The sequence below is a fragment of the Misgurnus anguillicaudatus genome, chromosome 25 (genome assembly GCF_027580225.2).
Source record: "Misgurnus anguillicaudatus chromosome 25, ASM2758022v2, whole genome shotgun sequence".
Classification (NCBI taxonomy): domain Eukaryota; kingdom Metazoa; phylum Chordata; class Actinopteri; order Cypriniformes; family Cobitidae; genus Misgurnus; species Misgurnus anguillicaudatus.
The window spans coordinates 29,906,884-29,929,493 of NC_073361.2; the positions used below are offsets into that span (position 1 = coordinate 29,906,884).

At 35.4% G+C, this 22,610-nt stretch overlaps 1 protein-coding gene across 8 annotated transcripts in view; it reads left to right on the forward strand.

Moving 5' to 3' along the window:
- Window positions 1-2,511: 2,511 nt before the first annotated feature.
- The window catches only part of srcin1b (SRC kinase signaling inhibitor 1b), a 52,127-nt gene continuing 32,028 nt past the window's right edge, over window positions 2,512-22,610 (forward strand). For 3 of the 8 annotated variants that reach the window (XM_055182170.2, XM_055182168.2, XM_055182173.2), the window contains exon 1: window positions 2,512-2,822. The gene's annotated coding sequence lies outside the window, so the exon portion shown is untranslated. The remainder of the gene's footprint in view (window positions 2,823-22,610) is intronic. The other 5 variants (XM_055182169.2, XM_073864139.1, XM_055182171.2 and 2 more) reach the window with 3 other exon arrangements.

Consider the following 22,610-nt stretch of genomic DNA (forward strand, 5'->3'; position numbering starts at 1 on the left):
AAACTTTGAATTCAGTTAGCCCAAGATCTATAGCATTACCTTGATGAGATCTATTGCATTAATAAATACATAATGCAATACCTTTATTTCTGTCCCAGAAGTATAAAACACTGTTGTTTAGGAGAGGTTCATGTTATATTTCAATGGAATAGTTTTCACTTCTGAAGCTCAGATGACACATGACTCTGAGAGTTCATTGTGACAATGTGGATTGAATTTCAGATGCTGTTACGGTACGGTTGTCCTGTCCCAAGTCTGTCCTGCCATCACTGTTTTGGTATCTCCAAAATAAATTCAGCAGTTAAAATTAAGGTGGACACACGCTTACAGAAAAACCACAAATTTTAAATTTTTCACATACAAAAACCTCACACTTAAAAAAATAGTTTGCTGCCTCATATTTGACTTGTGATAAGTTGCTATCCCATATAGCAAAAAAATATATATATATTTTTTTAAATATATGCTTAATACATTTAGTAGAAAGTAAAACTTACTTAAATATATTTTTGAATTTAAAAATATATTTTACTTAAACCTTCATATATTAATATATATTTCGAAATTTATTTTTTTAGGAGCAATAAATACATTTTAGATTTTACAACCCATATGACAAAAAATATATTTTTCCTGGACAAAAATATATTTTTAAAATATATTTCAAAATATAGACAAAAATATATTGGTGAAAAATACATTTTTGTAAGCGTATTTCAGTAAGTATATTTTTTGGCCTTTTTTGTATATTTTGAGTATAGGTCTTGCAAAAGATTAATTGAAATTATTTGCATACAAAATAAAAGTTTGTAACTGTATAATATATTTGTGTGTAATTATTTTATATATACACAAATACACACATATGTGGGTGATTCTCACGAAACCATTGAAACACCACGGCACTAATGATTTTAGCTTTAAAATGTGTAATATAGTAACATTAAAAAGCATCAGAATTAACACAATACTGTGTTCTACCTTGCACAATGTGTGATTTCAACATACGAATTTATAATTGTACATTTTATCTCATTTTCTGCTGAAATTCTTATTACCGCAATGTGTCCGGCTGTGTTTGAACATGCGTTATGTTGTAATTTAATCAAATTAACACAAAAATATTAAGAAAAAAAATAAATGGATGTTTTGCTAGACTACTTTAGATGACAGAAAAAATATTTACTGAAAATTCATGTATAATATTAATGAAGAAAAATTAGGAAAATGATGTGTCCATGCCTGATGTTCTCATCCTCCGCAACACTTTTTGAGAACAGTTTAAGCACACATACAGAATTTTAATAAAGTTTGATTTTGAGTGACCAAGCACATGGACCAGTTACTTCAAGATGGCTACCAGGTATTTTTTACAGTTAATTTGAAATATTGTCTTGTCAGAATGCTTACACGACATTTTGATTATCATTACCGCAACAGATGCTTATTAAATGTTCATTTAATTCATAGAAGCATAATACTTTGATTTTAAATGCATGTGCAGAATCTCCAAATTATGTTCTTTCAGGTTTGTCATGTCATTTTGAAAATATGTCAGTGTTGATGTTTTCTGACTGTTGCGGTAATGAGATTTTTTAGGACTATTTTTTAAAATTATGTTACAAAAAGTGTTAAATGATAAGTAAAAGTTTTTAAATTAATGTTCCCATTTACTCCAGACTTTGTTTTTCAATGTCAGGTGGGAAAAAAAGTAAATTTAAGCAATTTTTACATTTTCATGCTTGACATTTTTAAAACCAAGTTTTTGTGAGAATAACCCATGTATACATTTAAGAAAATTTGTATGTATGTATGTTTATATTTTTAATCTATATATAATATAAAATATATTAAAATCTCAACAAATAAATAAATATATTTTATTAATATAATAAATAAAGTTTCTTAAATACATACACGCATGTGTGTATTCATATATACAAAATAATTACACACAGACACAGTGCACACACATATATTATGAAAAAACAAACTTTAATTTTATATGCGATTAATCAGAATTAATCTATTGACAGCCATAATTTTGAGATATATTTGAAAATATTTTTTTGCTGTATTGGATAACATATAAGCTAAAAGAATCTGCTAAATATGAGAAGTTAAAGAGTTAAAAAAAAATAAAGCAGCAAATTAAAATGAAAATGTGAATTCTCCTGCAAAATTCATGGTTTTTGCACATGTGAAATTCATGCTGTTGTAATGTTATATTTTTTATATGTAATTTTTTTTTTACATAAGTGTGACCATGTGAAATCCAGGTCTTTGAGATTTTCTGTGCAGTTAACAAATTAATTCATTATAGTTGACCTATACTGTATCTTTATTAAAATGTTCCTCTGTCATGCAAATCAGCTCTCCTAGTACTCTCCTCTTCTGCATTTCTCTCTCCCTTTTGCAGCCTCCCGAATCCCCCCCTTCTTTTATCTCACAATGGTTCAGTCCATGAACCTGCTCAGCCCATGTGCAGTGTATTGTTTCACTGTACCTTTAAGAGGAGAGGGGGGTGCGCTGGTGGTGTGGGGGTTTACATGAATATCAGATGAGCTTGGTTTGTGCCATGCGGACCCGCACACACACTCAAACACACAGACACACACAGCCACTCATCACACACACCACGCTGGCCAGCCATAGGCTGGTGAAGACTCCCACCATAAAAGCTGAGCAATAGAGAGACACGGAGAGAAGAGCTCAAGATGGATATTAAAGAAGAGATGAAGGAAGAAGACGCCGCCGTGTGAGACGGCTGAGAGACACAGAGGAGATCAAACGCTGGTGGGAGGACAGACCAGCATCAGCAGGTATGTGGCGATGCAACATCATCCTCATCTGCTTTTCCATTGACAGCATGAAGCACTTCTGTAATAACCTGATCTGGTTTCAGTCATTGTAAGCTTTGCATGCTTAAAGGGACGCTGTATGCTGCGTAAAAGCAATCAATATTCATACGGCACTTTTTGTCCTAATATTCACAGAGCCAGAGAGACAGACAGGTGCATTGAGACTGTGTTTGGTGGACACATCGTGTCTTGATGCATGGCTGCTGTGGATTTTAATGCATCGTAATGGATCCTTGATGTGCCCTGAATATGTGTGTGTGGTGTGCTATATGAAGAGATGATGTGCTTTAAACTCCTGTAAGTGTTTGCGTGTGGACTGATGGGATGTGGTCGCCGTCTCTCCATCATTTTGCGGACTGCAGAGAGAGTGAGACCGTTGGATAGTGTGTGAGAGAGACAGACAGCGGGACCGAGAGACCTCATTGAGTGATCAGTAAGAGAAAAGTGCTTCAAATGCAGACAAACAGAATACACAATACAAGATGACTTGCAGAGATGTATGAAGACATACGGGTGATTGTATAGTGTTGTAGCGGGAAAGAAGATGATAATGAAGTATTGATGACATGACATATTTGTGATTGGGAAAGAAAAGACTGAAATATCATGTATGAGATGACTGGTTAAGAGAATGGAGGGAAAGATGATGATGATGGATGAATGTGGAATCTGGAAAGGAGAAGATGAGAGGATGTGTTGTTGACCGAAGGAGACCATGGAGAAAGAACTGAGCTGATGAAGAGAAGTAAGAGGAGAAAAGTTAAACCATGCCAAACATAACTAACACTGACAGATAAGTCAATAATCACATCTAAGTGACTTCTATATTGACTTTAACACGTCCTGGAGCAAATGGATTTTAATAGACGATTAAAGATGATGCTTCAGCTTATTATTGAAGTAACAGAGTGCTGCGAAAAGCTTTATATGTGACCTTGGTCATCATTTTTTGAAATTGAGATTTATACACCATCTGAAAGTTGAATAAATAAGATTTCCATTGATGTGTTGTTTGCTAGACAATATTTGGAATGTTCTAATGTTGTGTTCACTTGTAATCTTTATATATGATCTTTTGAATATTTTATTTACCAAATCTTGATTCTGCCGAACTTCATAATTACAGAACAATCTCCAAATTGCCCCTTTTGTTAAAAGTCCTGGAAAAAGTGGTTTTAAGTCAACTTACACTATACTTGATCTCAAATAACATCCTGGATCATTTTCAGTCCGCATTTAAGGCTAAGCACAGCACTGAGTCTGCTCAATTAAGAGTGACAAATTATATTTTCTTATCAGTCGACTCTGGAAATTGTGCAGTCCTTGTACTTTTGGACTTAGGTGGACCATCATATTTTGTTGAAAAGATTACACTATGGGGTTGGTATCTGTGGTGTGGCCTTAGATTGGTTTGAGTCCTACCTCTCAAATAGGACCATATTTGTAGAAATTGCAGAAATTTTCATCATCCCCAGTACCAATTACTTGTGGGGTGCCTCAGGGTTCGATTCTGGGTCCAGTTTTATTTTCTCTTTATATGCTTCCACTACGCCAAATCTTTGAACGTTTAAGATCTCTTATCACATCTTTGCAGATGATACCCAGCTCTATTTACTACTAGACTTGGGTGGTGATTCTGTTTGTTCTCTGTTAGCATGTTTAAAGGACATAAAAGGATGGATGGATGAAAATTTTCTTCTGTTAAATGAAAACAAGACAGAGGTTATCTTGTTTGGCTCTAAGTTACAGATTGAAAATCACAGTAAAACTCTGAGTCACCTTCAGTGAAAACATCATTCATGTGTTAAAAATCTAGGGGTCATTTTTGACTCTGATTTGAAGTTTGACAAACAAATAAACTCCGTGGTCAGAGCTAGTTTTTATATCCGCAAGGCTTTACTATTGCAATCCCCTGTATGCTGGAATTAGTCAGTCATCTCTGTCACGCTTTTTGGACTAAAAAGAGAGAACACATTTCACCAATTCAAGGCCTCTCTTCATTGGCTCCCTGTGAAACAAAGAATTGACTTTAAAGTTCTGGTGTTCAAAGCTCTACATGGACTCGCCCCTACTTACATATCGGAACTTTAAAGTTTTTATTCGCCTCGGAAATCACTTCAATCTTCATTTCAGTTATTTTTAAATGTTCCGAAATCGCGTCTGAAAACAAAAGGATGTATACATGACTGCGATTTGTTCTGTTTTTACTTTATTTTAATTGTTTGTATAATTTATTGCATTGTTGTTTTGCTTGTGAAGCACTTTGGTCAACCTTCGCGTTGTGTAAAGGTGCTATATAAATAAACCTTCACCTTGTTATATTCTCTGACTCAAGACTTGATATCTTACATAATCTTTCTTGTTAGATGTGTAGGTAGTCTATTTTTACTGGATAACAAGGAAAAATGTTTAAAAGGCATATTTGTATGAATGTACTGACTACGCTATCTTTGAGATTTGATAGATTTGAGGTGAATCATACATGTATGACAGGACTGACAGACAAAATCATGACTGATAGGATTCATCTTGTGCTGTGAGTTTAAGACAGAATGACTTGAGGACTGTAATTTCACTTTCATTTTACTTATTAAAATATTTCTCTTTCTGTAGGAATTCAAAGGCCTTTAGGTGTAATGAAGTCTAAAGATCATATTAAAGGATTACTCCACTTTCATAAAAAATGTATCGTAATTTTCAGCATAAAAGTCCTTTAACTTTTCATCTTGTACTAGCCGTGTGACGTGCTAGCATAACCTTACCTATTACGTAATCACGTGAAAGGTCAAACATTACATATGTGAAACGCACACTTGCGGATCATTTTAACTGACACACAGACATTAATTAGTATCATTCCACATACAAAAATGTCAGAACGGTCCTCTTTCTCCACACTTTTAAAGTAACCAGTGGAGCAGTAGTTTTTAGCCTTGTGATGCGCCGTGACCTTACATATTACGGAATCACGTCAAAAGGTCTGCTAAGCGCATCACAAGGCGATGACAATGGGTACCCAAGACCCTTATGCCGCGGTTAGGATCATTTAGAGCAGTGGTGGCTTGTGACTTCTCTATCGAGGGGCGCAAATTCAAAATAAGTGTTTGGAGTGTCATGTGTGTTGCTCGCGTTTTCAAAATATGTGTTTGTTGCGTCATGTGAACCATGTGCATCACATGTTTTGTCAAAATAAGTGCCTGCGGCACACGCATCAAAACCGTTTATGATAAAACAGTCACTCACGTTCACAAAATACACGCAAGACACTCCCTTAACAGTAAACTCTGATTACACATGAGATTATGCGAGAATCTTGCAAACGCGAGGGTCTCTTTTATCATAAACCCTTTAGACGCATCTGCAGCACACTGCAAAAAATGATTTTCAAGAAAAAATTCTTAGCATTTTTGTCTTAATTCTTAAATTACGATGCATTTTCTTGATGACCCCAAAAAATAAGTCTAGTTTTTAGACCAAAAATATCAAATTTAAGTGATTTTGTGCATAAAACAAGCAAAAACAATCTGCCAATGGGGTAAGCAAATTTTTATTGAATTTTTCTTGAATTTAGTGTTTAAGAAAAATTTTCAGGATTTTTTTGCTTGCCCCATTGGCAGTTTTTTTTGCTTGTTTTATGCACAAAATCACTTGAATGTGATATTTTTGGACTGGAGGCTAGACTTGTTTTCTTGGTCGTTTTGCTGGTCAAGAAAATACATCTTAATTTAAGATTTTTTAGATACTTTTACTGAAAACAAGACAAAAATACTAAGATTTTTTTTTCTTGAAACTAATTTTTTTTGCAGTGCAGGCACTTTTTTTGACAAGACACGTGATGCACACAAGATCTCTCAACACGCCGAACACATATTTCGAAATAACGAACCACAAACACGACAGGCTAAATACATGTTCTGACGAACTTCGCATCGTGCGCCATCAAAAAAAGAAGTCACAGGTACCAAGGTCTGGAAACCACGGGCGCTTTGAATGGCCAAGGATTGCCATATAGAGGCTGTATGATTGACACGTAAAGCAACCGATCACGTGTCACTTTGTGCCGCGTCATGTTTAGGGTTGAGGTCACTAAATTTCCTACATTTACTGTAAATGACACCAGCTTGATTCTGATAACATGGTAGCAAACATCATTTGTAGTTCTCAGTTTACTGCACAAGACTCAAAGTGTTTCTGGTTGTGTTTGTATGGTTTGTTCATTGAATGTCTTGTAGCTCTGAGAATTGTGTAGCATCTGATGGTAACGCTTCAGTCATCAACAGCGCTTGTGTCTCAATGGGATTGTGTGTGTGTGTTTGGTTTATGACACAAAGAAAGTTGTGTGTGCATGATGTGTGTGTTAGAGCTGATTTAAGATGAACATGTTTTTCTCTGTCAATGTCGTTTGAGAAGATGCTGTGAGAAGAAAGATGAGTGTGTCTCAGAGAGAGACAGAGACACACACAGAGAGTGAGAAAAAGAGAGAGAGAGAGATCAAAGAGATTTACAGAGAGACAGAATAAGAAAGCGATAGATTTGGAGGCTTTCCATGTAACCATTTCTTTGAAAACTATGACAGGGACTGTTTTGCAGACTTAAACGGTTAGTCGTCCTTCCAAAAAAAGTCCTGTCATCATTTACTCAACCTCATGATGTTTTAAAGCTGTATGGCTTTCTTTCTTCTGTAAAAACGGCAATAAAATATTCAGCACATGTTCTGTCTTTTCAATACAATACAAGGGTTGTCATACTCCAAAAATACTCAAATGTTCCCTAGAAGAAAATTACAGGTTGGAAACAACTTGAGGGACAGTTAACGAAGCAATTTTTAGGTGAATGGTAACATCAATATATCAGTATGTGCTTATTAAAGAAGGATATAAAAATGTATTTTCCTATATCGTCAATAGCCCTTAAAAGTTTTAAAATTTGAATTACATTTGTAAAAAGATTTTTTAATCATTTCTTTTAGCACATTTGCAAAATACATAAAAGTCATACACAAAAGCCCATAAACTCTGCATGATTTATAAAGCAAGAACAAGCTCTCAAATCAAAGCTGAGGTAACGTTGCACCTCCTGCTGAAGGAATCTGAATTAGGTTGTGAGGGATGAGGGTTTCGTCTGAGGAGTAAATGAGTGTCAGGAGAGATAGGATGGAAGCCGATGATAGGAGCTGAGAGACACACTGCGTCTCTGTAGACTGAATAGATTAAGAAGTCAGGCGCATGTGCATACCACCCGTGGTTAGATGGATTATAGTAATGTGTTAACTGTCTGAGTACAGACGCTACAATTTTTGCATTTATAATATAACTCTACTAAATGCTACAATTAAAAGAATAAAAATATGCTTTTGTTTTAATATGCACAATGTAAAAAAATAGCACCTTTGTTAAATCAACATATATGTTACTTTAACTTAACAAATTAAGTTACAATTTCAACTTGATTTGAAAAGTATTTAAGAAACACATGATTGACGCTACATCTGTATATACACTCACCAAAAGGATTATTAGGAACACCTGTTCAATTTCTCATTAATGCAATTATCTAATCAACCAATTACATGGCAGTTGCTTTAATGCATTTACGGGTGTGGTCCTGGTCAAGACAATCTCCTGAACTCCAAACTGAATGTCAGAATGGGAAAGAAAAGTGATTTAAGCAATTTTGAACGTGGCATGGTTGTGAGTATTTCACAATCTGCTCAGTTACTGGGATTTTCACACACAACAATTTCTAGGGTTTACAAAGAATGGTGTGAAAAGGGAAAACATCCCGTATGTGGCAGTCCTGTGAGTGAAAATGCCTTGTAGAGGTCAGAGGAGAATGCGTCGACTGATTCAAGCTGATAAAAGAGCAACTTTGACTGAAATAACCACTCGTTCAACCGAGGTATGCAGCAAAGCATTTGTGAAACCACACGCACAACCTTGAGGCAGATGGGCTACAACAGCAGAAGACACCACCGGGTACCACTCATCTCCACTACAAAAAGGAAAAAGAGGCTACAATTTGCACAAGCTCACCAAAATTGGACAGTTGAAGACTTGAAAAATGTTGTCTGGTCTGATGAGTGTCGATTTCTGTTGATACATTCAGATGGTAGAGTCAGAATTTGGCATAAACAGAATGAGAACATGGATCCATCATGCCTTGTTCTCACTGTGCAGGCTGGTGGTGTTGGTGTAATGGTGTGGGAGATGTTTTCTTGGCACACTTTAGGCCCCTTAGTGCCAAATGTGCATTGTTTAAATGCCACGGCCTACCTGAGCATTGTTTCTGACCATGTCCATCCCTTTATTACCACCATGTTCCCATCCTCTGATGGCTACTTCCAGCAGGATAATGCACCATGTCACAAAGCTTGAATAATTTCAAATTGGTTTCTTGAACATGACAATGAGTTCACTGTACTAAAATGACCCCCACAGTCACCAGATCTCAACCCAATAGAGCATCTTTGGGATTAGGTGGAACGGGAGCTTAGTGCCCTGGATGTGCATCCCACAAATCTCCATCAATTGCAAGATGCTATCCTATCAATATGGGCCAACATTTCTAAAGAATGCTTTCAGCACCTTGTTGAATCAATGCCACGTAGAATTAAGGCAGTTCTGAAGGCGAAAGGGGGTCAAACACAGTATTAGTATGGTGTTCCTAATAATCCTTTAGGTGAGTGTATATTTATTTAGATTTTTTATAGCAACTTCGCACTAGGCAAGAAAGTTGAAATGAATTGTAATTTCAATCTGTAAACTTAGAAATTTAAGTGCAACAATGAAATGTCACAGTGTGCTTAAAATGCAGGACATAACTAATATGACTGTCAGTAACAGTGTGTAACCACTGTTTGTCAAAATGTATTTATTTTACGGCCAAAAGTCTCCAAAAACAGGTACTGAGAAAAGGTCATGTGATCTCACCCGACACAAACAGCTTTTTCTGGGTCAGCTGTATTGTCAAGAGTACACATTTCTTAAAGTTAACCATAAAAAACTGACACAAATCATGGGATTAAAGTCTAGGAAATATTTTGAAAGAAAAGTAACACTTAAATATATAAAATAGTTGTAATGCACTTACAAAAAACCTGAGGTGTTTTAGAAAAATGTAATTGTAGTGGAAGTTGTTCATATTCAATCTTTGTATGCTTTTGTGTTTACAGCTTGGAAAGATGCTTTAGCAAGACGTGCCAAATGTAACCATCTGTCAATTTCTTCCTGCTGTATTTTCAAGCAAAAGCCACCGTTAACACAAAATAATTTTGTCTGGCAGTTTTTTTGGAATTGGGATTATTGGGATTTTAATATACACTTTAAATGTATTGCAATATAAATTGGACACAGTAGTTTAATATTTAATAATATGTTTTCAGCAGGAATTTCTGGACTCACCCCTCAAACTTGCTTAGCAATCTCATTGCACCTTTTTTGATTGCTTTCCAGGCATTTTTTATTCTTGCATCTCTGGCAATAGAGTCACTGTTTGCTTCTAATACAATTTCTTCTTTTTCTTTATTTATTTCTTTACGCCATTCCAGCATCTATGGCTATATTCATGGTGAAAACCAGTTTCCACGCAAAAGATGTAATCTATTAAAAAAAACATTACGGGAGAATAAGCGTGTACAGGGTGGAATCGGAGGATGATTCATGTATGCACACTTGCAGGTGATCTGTGATTTACAGTGTTGAGGAAAGTTACTTTTAAAAGTAATGCATTACAGTATTAAGTTACTTCCTATAAAAGTAACTAATTGCGCTACTTAGTTACTTTTCATGGAAAGTAATGCTTATATTACTTTTAAGTTACTTTTGCATTACTTTTTCTTACTTGGCTAAGGCTTGATCTCTTTCAGGCTTTGCAGGTGTTTTTATGACAGAGAAGTTGTGCATTCAGAAACTGCATATTTCCGTTGCAAAAATGTCAAGCTTGCCATCTTCGTTTCCGACTATGACTGTTCCCACTTAGCCGCGATGCATAGAGTGCCAACACTGCGGGTGTGCATTATTTTCTTATAATTAAAAGGACCAGAGTTATTTATTCCTCTTATACTACGGTTACCACAAACTACGGAGCCCCTAAGGGGACATGGAACAAAAATTGTGAAACTATCGCGTGCTCATGTGAAACTACCGCGTTTAGTATCGCGTGGTCACGTGAAACTTTCACGTGCGCATGTGAAACTTTCGCTTTCAAAGTTTCATGTGAGCACCCGAAATTAAAGGAATAGTCTACTCATTTTCAATATTAAAATATGTTATTACCTTAACTAAGAATTGTTGATACATCCCTCTATCATCTGTGTGCGTGCACGTAAGCGCTGGAGCGCGCTGCGACGCTTCGATAGCATTTAGCTTAGCCCCATTCATTCAATGGTACCATTTAGAGATAAAGTTAGAAGTGACCAAACACATCAACGTTTTTCCTATTTAAGACGAGTAGTTATACGAGCAAGTTTGGTGGTACAAAATAAAACGTAGCGGTTTTCTAAGCGGATTTAACAGAGGAACTATATTTTATGGCGTAATAGCACTTTTGGGAGTACTTCGACTCGGCGCAGTAACACCCTCCCTCTCCCATTATGAGAGTGAGAAGGGGAGCGGAGTTTTCAGGTGAGTCGAAGTACTCCCAAAAGTGCTATTACGCCATAAAATATAGTTCCTCTTTTAAATCCGCTTAGAAAAGCGCTACGTTTTATTTTGTACCACCAAACTTGCTCGTATAACTACTCGTCTTAAATAGGAAAAACGTTGATGTGTTTGGTCACTTCTAACTTTATCTCTAAATGGTACAATTGAATGAATGGGGCTAAGCTAAATGCTATCGAAGCGTCGCAGCGCGCTCCAGCGCTTACGTGCACGCACACAGATGATAGAGGGATGTATCAACAATTCTTAGTTAAGGTAATAACATATTTTAATATTGAAAATGAGTAGACTATTCCTTTAACCTAAAAAAAAATTCTGCACATGAAGGCTTCGCGTGAGCACATAAAAATTTCACGTGAGCACATAAAACTAAACCTGTGTTTTTTTTAAACTCCAATGTGACCTTAGGGGCTCGGTAACAAACATCGCTCTGGTGCCTATTTTTAAGACATTTGACAGCTTAAGTGTGCGGTTCGCAGAAAAATAATCAACACCCATGGAACATCTCTCAACCAATCAGAATAAAGCATTCAACAGGCCCGTGGTATAAGTTCCGTTTAATTCAGTACATTATAATTTTTTAAAATCAAATTAATTAAACTGAAAAGTAACTCGCATTACCTTTTTAAAAAAGTAACTAAAATATTAATGTGTACAGTTAAAAAAAGTAATGCGTTACTTTACTCGTTACTTTAGAAAAGTAATATTATTACGTAATGCAAGTTACTTGATATATTCCTGATGAAAGTCTTGTGTAAGTGAGGATGAGGACGGTAGGCTGTTTATATTACACAAGGGTGGTACTTTGTTGTTTTTGTGTATTTGTTCGTTGGTTTAGACAATTATCTGACATAACGGTTTCTCCTCCCATGCGGCTTCACATTCTTGACAGTAAAGACACCACAGAGATGAAGACTGACTCTCTCTTTCTCTATCTCTCTCTCCCTCTTTCATTACTGTTTGGATTATGGATTTCCATATCAGGACAGAGTTTCCTTTGAAGGCGCCTGCAGCTGTGTGCTATAGAGTAAATGGCTGTGTGCTTCACTTCTCCATCATTTTCTCTCTCTCTCTCTCAATCGCTCTTGTTCTGTCTTTTCCTTGTTTGGACATTTTTAACTCTTTTGGAGCTGTGAATGTATTTTAAAACACCGCTTGTACGTTCTTTAGCTTCTACAATAGCTCACATTTACATACATTCAACTTCTCTCGTCTCTTTGTGAAGATCAATTCCTTCCATTCAGACTTTATTTCATGTTGGGCAGTTGGCATGTTTCTCTCTATCCTCAATGTCTTCCCTACATCTAAAGTGCATATCTGTATGTAACGTTAGAGTTTTTGAGTGGTACTATTAGTATTGGGTTTCAAAATTCCTTCACTCCGACTGGACTATGAAAAATTGAAACAAGATGATGGATGTAATCAAGAAATTGGTCTCCTCCTGCATTAAACCCAGAAAGTTTGGGGAGCAGATGGTCGGCCCTCAGAACACCACAAAACATTTCGTAAAAAAATCTGCCCAGCAACAGCTTAGTTTCTTGGTGTCAGGTGTTTATCAGTTCACTGGGACACCAAAATTATGTTTTCAAAGCTACATTCATATTATAGGCGGATTTTAGGAAGAAGCTTTCACTAGATTTGCTTTTAAGTTTGCCAGTAAAGGTGCAAGTCAAGATATATCCAAATAATCTAAAATCTTGCAAATGTGCATATTGCAACGTTTTGCAATAAGTGAATGATTTTAATACTTCAAAAAGTTAGGTGTGGTTTGGCAAAAATAAATATTTTCAAATATAATTTTAAATATTTTCAAAATATATAAAAAAATGGCCAAAAAATATATGTGCTGAAAATATTTTGAAATATGTCTACAAAAATAAAATTTTCATCAATATATTTTTTGTGTATTTAAAATGCATTTATATTAAAAAGCATTTATATTTATGTTGCATTGGAAGAAAAACTGTGTTATAAAACTTGTTTGAAAATATATAAATTAAATATATTTTAAATGTACTTTTTTTTTTTTTACAAAATTTTACATTTTATACATATCATACACTCACCAAAAGGATTATTAGGAACACCTGTTCAATTTCTCATTAATGCAATTATCTAAACAACCAATCACATGGCAATTGCTTCAATGCATTTAGGGGTGTGGTCCTGGTCAAGACAATCTCCTGAACTCCAAACTGAATGTCAGAATGGGAAAGAAAGGTGATTTAAGCAATTTTGAGTGTGCCATGGTTGTTGGTGCCAGACGGGCTGGTCTGAGTATTTCACAATCTGCTCAATTACTCGGATTTTCACACACATCTATTTCTATGGTTTACAAAGAATGGTTTGAAAAGGGAAAAACATCCAGTATGCGGCAGTCCTGTGGACCAAAATGTCTTGTTGATGCTAGAGGTCAGAGGAGAATGAGCCGACTGATTCAAGCTGATAAAAGAGCAACTTTGACTGAAATAATCACTCGTTACAACCGAGGTATGCAGCAAAGCATTTGTGAAGCCACGACACGCACAACCTTGAGACGGATGGGCTACAACAGCAGAAGACCCCACCGGGTACCACTCATCTCCACTACAAATAGAAAAAAAGAGGCTACAATTTGCACAAGCTCACCAAAACTGGACAGTTGAAGACTGGAAAAATGTTGCCTGGTCTGATGCATCTTGATTTCTGTTGAGACATGAGTCAGAATTTGGTGTAAACAGAATGAGAACATGGATCCATCATGCCTTGTTACCACTGTGCAGGGTGGTTGTGGTGGTGGTGTAATGGTGTGGGGGATGTTTTCTTGGCACACTTTAGACCCCTTAGTGCCAATTGGGCATCATTTAAATGCCACGGCCTACCTGAGCATTGTTTCTGATCATGTCCATCCCTTTATGACCACCATGTCCTACTTCCAGCAGGATAATGCACCATGTCACAAAGCTCAAATCATTTTAAAATTGATTTCTTGAACATGACAATGAGTTTACTGTACTAAAATGGCCCCCACAGTCACCAGATCTCAACCCAATAGAGCATCTTTGGGATGTGGTGGACCGACCGGGAGCTTCGTGTCCTGGATGTGCATCCCACAAATTTCTATCAACAGCAAGATACTATCCTATCAATATGTACCAACATTTCTAAAGAATGCTTTCAGCACCTTGTTGAATCAATGCCATGTAGAATTAAGGCAGTTCTGAAGGCGAAAGGGGGTCAAACACAGTATTAGTATGGTGCTCCTAATAATCCTTTAGGTGAGTGATTTCATACTTGTACTTTATACATTTTATACAAACATATATATTTTTTGCAAAAAATATATATTTTTTGTCGTATGGGTTGCAAAATTAGAAATGTATTTGTTGCCCCTGAAATACATTTTGAAATACGTGCTAATATATGAAGGGTAAAACTAAAATGCATTTTATGTAAGTCAAAAATATATTTAATTAAGCTTTACTTTCTACTAAATGTATTTAGCACATGTTTAAAACATATTTTTTGGCCAGAGAAATTTATTTTTTTGCCGTATGTGGGATGCTAATGCCAGCAGATGAAAGAAGGTGCGGTGGCCACATCCAGCCATTTAGATGTTTATCATTACCGCTAGGTGACATTGGGGTCAGAGTAACAGGTTTTACTGTTGATGAAACACGCAGATAGCATGATAATTCTTTTAAAACACGTCCTCTGACACTCGTCTCACCCTGGAAACGGATACATTCGTGTCAATCCTCAATCTTTGACTGTTTAGAGTCTCCAGTGGGTGATCTGTCACAAGGTGAAAGGTTAAATGGGATTTTTGTCGTTGCTGAGACGAGAGAGACAGACAGAAAGGAGAGAGAGAGAGAGAGATGTTAATGAAAATGTAGTAATGGGGGTCAAAGTTTGTGCTTCATTTAAATCCTCTGGTGAGAAATCTTGGCGCACTGATGGTTTGTGTGATGTCAGTTTGTCTCATGACAAAATATTACTTACAATACAGACAGGATGATTTAGAGCCCATGCTTACTTTTTTAGTATTTTCCCTAAGCAACATGGCTCTTTAGTTAACTGTGTGTGTGTGTGTGTGTGTGTGTGTGTGTGTGTGCACGCATGTTGTTAGCTGCAGAATTAGTTCAAGCTCAGTATTTCTGCCTCCAAATTACTTTCAAGTCTGTGTTTATGTCCTGCTGTTTTATCTGCTATTACTGATTAACATCTCATCAGACTTCCACCTTCCAGCAGGTGCTGTGTGCTCTCAGAGATATTAGTGATTGCTGTTTAATTTCCTCTTTGACGTGATCGCTTTAGTGTCGGTAAAACGAGCTTCACTGTTACTCATAGCCTTAAGCATTAAACTTTGACATGTAATCCTGTGCTCATTCTCAGACATCAATGACACTTTAAATCAGGAGGTGGCTTGTTGAGGAGAACTGGGACATTCATTTTTGACGCAATCACAGCCATGGGAAAATCTTATCGTTTAGAGGTAGAAGCTCAGGAGATTTGATTGTTTTTTGTTGTGTTTCAGTTTAGTCGCAGATGTTTCTCATAGAAATGATTAGGAGAAATAAAATAGAAAGAAATAAGAGAATTTTTATAATGCATTAAGATTAAGGAGGTATAAAATGTCTCTTGGCTTCTGTTGCTTTGGATAAACCAGGTTGCTAAAAACTTTTAAAATATATTTAAAAGCTTGTACTAGTTGCATCACTTCACACTGCAAAAAATGACTTTCTTACTTAGTATTTTTGTCTTGTTTTCAGTACAAATATCTAACAATTCTCAAATTAAGATTTAATTTAAGAAATTAAGAAGTATTTTCTTGATGAGCAAAATGACCTAGAAAATAAGTCTAGTTTTATAAATTATACATTTAAGTGAATTTGTGCTTAAAACAAGCAAAAAATCTGACTAACTTTTTCAACTGCAAAAAAATATTTTCAAGAAAAACAATTAGTATTTTTGTCTTGTTTTCAGTAAAAATATCTAAAAATTCTTAAATTAAGATGCTTTTTCTTGATGAGCAAAACAACCCAAGAAAATAAGTCTACTTTTTAGATGAAAAATATAAATGATTTTGTGCATATAACAAGCAAAAAAATCTGCCAATGGGGTAAGCAAATTTGTCTTGAATATTTCTTGAATTTAGTGCTTAAGAAAAATGTTCAAGATTTTTTTGCTTAACCCATTGGCACTTTTTTTTGCTTGTTTTATGCACAAAATCACTTAAATTTGATATTTTTCGTCTAAAAAGTAGACTTATTTTTTTGGGTCGTTTTGCTCATCAAGAAAAAGCATCTTAATGTAAGAATTTTTAGATTTTTTTCTTGAAAATCATTTTTTGCAATGTACTTAAACACTTAATAAAATAAAGTTTTCTTACCTCATTGGCAGATTTTTTTAAGTCATTTTGCTCATCAAGAACATACATCTTGATTTCATAATTTTTAGATATTTGTAATGAAAACAAGACAGAATACCAAATGAGAAAGACATTTTTTGCAGTGCAACATGGAAAGAACCTATATGAGGATATATGCGCATATATGAAACCTATATGCAGCTTATATGCACATACAGCGTATATGCCCATATATGATAACATATATGCTGCATATATGCCACTTATAGGCAAAATTGAGGTGCATATACAGGCCATATAGGTCTACTGTATTGCTTCTTTATACACATATAAGCCCTATACATACAAGATATGTCTACTATATAGTTCATGGCAGGATCTGGTCATTTTGTAGCTCATATCTCACTTTGGCAACTGTCATACATGATGCCTAGCTCATATTTTCTATAATCAAGGCAATAACTTAGAACTAACTAAAAAAAAAATGCAATAACTTATGTATGTGCGAACACGTGAAATTGGTATCACATGTAATTGGCATGTTATGGACATGGCAATTAGAGGAGATGAAAAGCTATGATGTCTACACATTTTCCTGAAACATTTACAAAGACAATTCTTTCTTGTATGAAGATAGTGGAAAAGAAGGACTTGTATAACAAAATGGTTTATGGCTACTGTTAAAAGCAATTTGACGACAACATGTTGGCATAGATGGTAGAGCGGGTCGTCTCATGATCGGAAAGGTTGGGTGTTCAAATCCCGACAGTGGCGCTGATGGGAGAGTGGATCGTCTCTTGATCGGAAGGTTGGGTGTTCAAGTCCCAACAGTGGTGAGATTAGAGAGCAGGTTGTCTCATGATCGGAAGATTGGGGCCTTGAATCCTGGCTTCTGCAGTTTCAGGCTGTCTTTGGTTGGACTTTTATTTATGTTGCCTAGCAGCTATGGATTTTAATAATTTTACTAATATATAGGTGAACAAATAGGTGCATATATGTACATATAATATAGAAAATATATTAAAAACATATATTAAAAACCTATATTAAAACATATATGTTTATATAGGTTCTTTCCATGTTTCTGCTACAATACATGAAGTGATACTGGTCCAAGTTTTCCATCTTTTCCCACTTCTCAACTCATTAAGGTTGAATCTGATGATGGGAATCCCTGCTACAGTAGATACGTTTGATAACAGCTCGTAACATCATGAGATTCACAAGTTGAGGTGTTTCTGTGAATGTGTGAGGACACAGCTGGGGTGCTGATCTCGGATCAGTTGTCAATAGTGGTTACGTGCTGAGTTTCTCACATTAATTATTTATTCTGTGGTCCTAAAAAAATCTGTGTACATTGTGTTGATCTCTTCTCTCTCTCTCTTACGCTCTCATATAGATCACAGTGTGTACTGTGTCCATGAGGACATTTAATAGCACTACTATGAGTGATGGCTTTCTTCACTGTGATGTCATAATCTACACTGCTAGACACGTCCAAGGCCGCAGAAGCATTTTTCATTGCGTTCTAAAATTACAATCTTACGATTACCAGACCAGAAATAAATCAGAAAATAAATCTGTCGTACACATTTTTTTCAACTTTTCAGTTGTGCTTGGAGTAGTTCAGTTCATCTCAACATCACTGAATACATTTTTTATTTGATCAAAACTACAGTTTTCCTTTGGTAAGGGGGAGGGCTGTTTCTAGCCATTTGGACACCCTATGCGAAATCCATACTGGCACCCCCCCAAACAACCAAACAAGATCAGATACAATTTTACATGCAAAATTACATTTAAAAAATCCTGTGATCATATAACACTCAAATCTTAAATGCATTAAAGTCAATAAAGCTGTAAAATAAAAATGTATCTGTTTTTATTGTCTATTAAAGTCTATTAAAATATGTGTGCTTTTTGCATGCTTATTTTTCTTTAGGACAATGATCACATGTGCATTGCTTGATAATTACATATCAATTATCATGAAAAAATATGGGTTAAAAACAGAGTAAAGTAGAGAAAAACAAAGCTGGGGTCTTGAAAAACTGCTTTTGGGCAAATCACACATACATTCTGATGCTGGTTAAATATTTTGTCCATTTTGTCTTAAACACACAAGTTAATTTTTAAAGTGCATCTATTTCCTTGCTAAATAACAATGTTATTTTGTGTATTAGGTATAATACAACGTGTTTGCATGGTTAAAAACACATTATTTGAACAGATTTGAAAAGCTCTGTGTCCCTGATTGGCCAGCTAATCTGTACGTTTTGATTGGTCTGAATACCTCTGACGTCAGGAGAAATTATGATAATGTCTGCCTTGTCTATATCACCGATCCCAGGAAGTAAACTGTTGCCTACAATCTGTGTGTTTGTTGTAGTCCAAGAAAAAAAGATTTACATTGGGGTTTGTACCATTTGCATATCATTAACATGTACTAATACACACTTACACACCAAAGGAAATGTAAAATCGTAAATTGGACAATATGTGCTCTTTAATTTTGTTGCAGAGCTCATTTTTCACTTATTCAAGTCAGTGAAGTAGCAATCAAAATGTATATGCGCTCTTTCGCCCCTGCAGCTGGTGGCGCCCTAGGCGACCGCCTAGTTGCCTATGCCTAGACACGGCCTTGGGTAAGAGTTGCAAGGAATTTTATCATAAGGTCTAAACACTTTCTTTATCTTTTAATATTAAAGAGTACATAGTTTTGTTTTAGTGAAAATATTAAAGTATACTGCAGTTTTTTGTTCATGTACATTACATTTTATTTATGACTCCGCTAGTCTTCCTCCTGTTTCCTTCTTCCCAGCCCTTTTTCACCCAGCTTTCTTCTTTTCTCATCTGATCCCGACACCAAAAGAGAGATCATTAATCTTCAGGCCATTTTAGAGCCGAGAAATCCCAGAATCCCTCGACACTTACGCCTGAGCGTTTATACCTGCTCTGAGACAGAGAGGGCGCGGAGGTCGAGACACCTGTCATGGCTGACGTGCTTTATGTGTCTGCGTGAGAAGTGTGTTAAAATCAAACTTTTTTTTTACACACACGTTAGATGCGATAAATTCAGCTGATGTTCATTTATTATAGTTAATAAACTTGGGATATTATAGATGTTTAAAATAAAGGGGGTGGAGCATAGTATTGATTATTAATAATTGAGAGGTTTCAAAGGTGATCGCTGCTGATTGGTCAATGGAGAGCTGTGCTGGTTGGTTATTGAAAAGGGTTTCTAGGTGAAGTGTGTAATTATTATGATAATAAAATACTTTCTTCTATAGCACTTTATTATGCAGACACAGCTGTTGTGATGTGAAGGTTGGTTTCCCTAAAGACTTTAAATGTTGTTACTTCAGATCAGCATTACTGTTTGTCTGTTTGCACACAAAAGCACCACTCAGAATCATTTAATATTAACTGAGTGTATTATTTTCAATGAAATAATGTATGCAAAGTGACTTACAGTGCATTCAAGGTATACATTTAATAAGTATGTGAATCGAACCCACAACCTTTTTTAGGTCAGTGGACTGCTGTATACCTCTTTTGTAACAGGCGTGTTGTTTATATAACTCTTCCTTTGTTTGTTTCTTCCAGGTAGCATTATGAATAAATGATCTGTAATTAGCTTTGAATATTAAACAGTGTTTGTCTGTACTGTACGTGTCTGCTCATCTCAGACTGATCTGTGATCTGCGTCCTGACCTACTGCTGGGAAAATGTGTGTTAGCTCAGCTAGATAGACTGTTTACACACCGACATGGCTTCAGTCCAAGTCACCCTCAGTGGTTTCTTAAGTTCAACTCTCAGCATCAGACCACATACTGGGATAAAAACAGATAATAGCATTCAGTATTTCAAAGTAGAGATGCATCAAAAATACATTTCTGTGCCAATACCGATATTCAATTACTTGGAACAATACTGATAAATGCCGATAGTGTTGTTATGAAATCTTAAAAGTGTAGTTCTGATGCATTTTTCCGCCCCTTTTCATTGCCAGGATATAATCTGCCCTGCTGTTATTAAAGAGCACCTATTGTCCAATTCACGTTTTTACATTTCCTTTGGTGTGTGTACGCTGCAAAAAATGACTTTCTTACTTAGTATTTTTGTTTGGTTTTCAGTAAAATTATCTAAAAATTCTTAAATAAAGATGTATTTTTTTGATGAGCAAAATGACTTAGGGAATAGGTTTAGTTTTCAGACAAAAAAATTATATACTTTAAGTAAATTAGTGCTTAAAACCAGCAAAAAATCTAGTGAAACAAGTTTACTTTTTTCATAAACACTTAATTAAAGAACATTTTTCTTATTCCATTGGCAGATTTTTTTAGTGCTTGTTTTAAGCACAAATTCGCTTATTTTTTTGTCTAAAAAATAGACTTATTTTCCTAGGTAATTTTGCTCATCAAGAAAAATACATCTTAAATTAAGAATGTTTAGATATTTTTATTGAACACAAGACAAAAATACTAAGTAAGAAAGTTTTTGCAGTGTAGGTGTGTATTAGTACATGTTATAGATATGAAAAAGCTACAAACACCAAAGTAAACGATGATGCAATTATCGTGTCTCCAATGTAAATCTCTTTTCTGGGACTACAACAAACACACGGATTGTAGGCAACAGTTTACTTCCTGGGATTGGTTATTTACACAAGACCGACATTATCATAATTCCTGCCGCTTGGACTAAGCCTGTAAGTTAACTCCTGTTAGCATTGCATTGTTAGCGAATCTTTCAAACATGCTAAGGAGCGTCACATTTCAAACACAACACAACGTACAGATTAGCTGGCCAATCAGGGACACAGAGCTTTTCAAATATGTGCGTTTCAGAAAGAGAGTGAAATCTGGAGCTACAAAAATTTACAATATGTGGAAAATAATTTTTTAACTATAAACCACGAGAACACATTGTATTATACTGAATGCACAAAATAACCTTGTTTTTTAGCAATGAAATAGGTGGACTTTAAACAATCGGCCGATGCTTATCTGCTCATACAGGTTATAGGCCGATATATGTAACCCATTTTATGAAGTACATATAAATAACATGCAGTGTGAAAAGTCATGCAATACACGCCAGCCCTTCCCGTTCACTTAATACTGCGCATCTTTTCGTGACATTTTATGTATTGGTTTCTCAATTTTTGAGTTCAGTTTTTTAAAACATTGTCGCTTGGGTTTGGATTTGCTTTAAGATGTCATTTAATATATCGTTTTTTCCATGTTTTTGTCTGTTTTGAAACTATGTTTGCTTATATTTAAAATGAGGTTTGAATTAGGATGTCATTTTATGTAACAAAAAGTTGTTCTAACCCCAAACCCAAGCGACAATGGTAAAAAACGGAAAAAAAAAGAAACCAATACAAAAAAAGACATATTAAAGATATATTAAGTGAACGGGAAGGAGAGGTGTATCATATGCATGCAAAATTGAAATTTGGTGTATGTATTGCACAACTTTTCCAGCCTGATCTCACGGAAAGTTGTTTCATAGTCAAAAATTCTTTTATTAAATTATTCATGTCCATAGCACGAAATTCAACTTTTTTCGTGCCTTGAGCACGAATGTCTTTTTCATGTCACTTAGCACACATTTCTTTAAATAGTTTTTCATGTCCGTGGCACGACTTTCTTTTTTGTGTCATTTTATGTATTGTTTTCTCATTGTTTTTTCATATTTTCTTACCATTGTCGCTTGGGGTTGGGGTTACATTTTTCT